Raw genomic sequence first — 1249 nt, forward strand, 5'->3', positions numbered from 1 at the left:
TGTCTAATTGCTCTGGCTAGAGTCTCTAGAAATGTTGATAGAAGTGGAAAGAGGGCATCCCTGCCTTGTTCCAGGTTTAGGGGAATGCTTTCAGTTTTCACCATTTAGAATGATATTGGCCATGGGTTTAGCGTAGACGGCCTTTATAATGTTAGGATGTTCCACTACCCCAATTTTTCTAGTGTTTTGAGCATGAAGGGATGCTGTATTTTATCAAATGCTTTTTCTGCATCTATTGAAATAATCATGTGATTCTTATCTTTTAGTCTGTTGATATGATGAATGACATTTATTGATTTCCAGATGTTAAACCAACCTTGCATCCCTGAGATAAAACCCACTTGATCATGGTGCACTATCTTTTTAATATGTTTTTGTATGCAATTTGCTCAAATTTTGTTGAGAATTTTTGTATCGATGTTCATTAAGGATATTGGTCTGAAATTTTCTTTCCTCATGTGTCTCGGTCTGGTTAGGTATCAAGGTAATATGGCTTTCATAGAATGAGTTTGGGAGGATTCCTCCTCTTTCTATTTTATGGAAATGCTTTGAGAAGTGTTGGAATGAGCCTCTTCCTTAAAAGGTTTTGTAGAACTCGGCTGAGAAGCCATCTGGTCTGGACTTTTCGTTGTTGGTAGGCTTTTTGATGACCTCTTCTATTTCATTGCTTGAAATTGATTATTTAAGTTGTGTATGTCCTCCTCGTTCAGTTTAGGTAATTCATATATCTCTAGAAACTTGTTGATGTCTTTGAGGTTTTCTGTTTTTTTGTCGTATAGATTTTCAAAATAGCTTCTAATTATGTTTTGTATTTCAATTCTGTCTGTTTTGATGTTTCCTTGTTCATTCCGAATCTTAGTAATTTGGGTTTTCTCTCGTCTTCTCTTCGTTAGTGTGGCTAAGAGTTTATCAATTTTTTTTTATTTTTTCAAGGAACCAAGTATTTATTTTGTTAATTTTTCCAATTGTTTCTTTTGTTTCAATTTTGTTGATTTTGCCTCTGATTTTAACTATTTCCTGTCTTCTACTACTTTTGGTATTGGTCTGCTCTTCTTTTTCTAGGGCTTTGAGCTGTAGTGTTAAGTCATTTATTTGTTGATTTCTACTTCTTTTGTTGAATGCACACCATGAAATAAATCTTCCTCTAAGTACTGCTTTCATAGTGTCACAGAGATTTTGACAAAATGTGTCTTTATTCTCGTTTACTTCTAAGAATATTTTTATTTCCCTCATGATGTTTTATGTTATC

The sequence above is a fragment of the Sciurus vulgaris genome (assembly GCF_902686455.1).
Source record: "Sciurus vulgaris genome assembly, contig: HiC_scaffold_559_arrow_ctg1, whole genome shotgun sequence".
NCBI classification, from domain to species: Eukaryota; Metazoa; Chordata; class Mammalia; order Rodentia; family Sciuridae; genus Sciurus; species Sciurus vulgaris.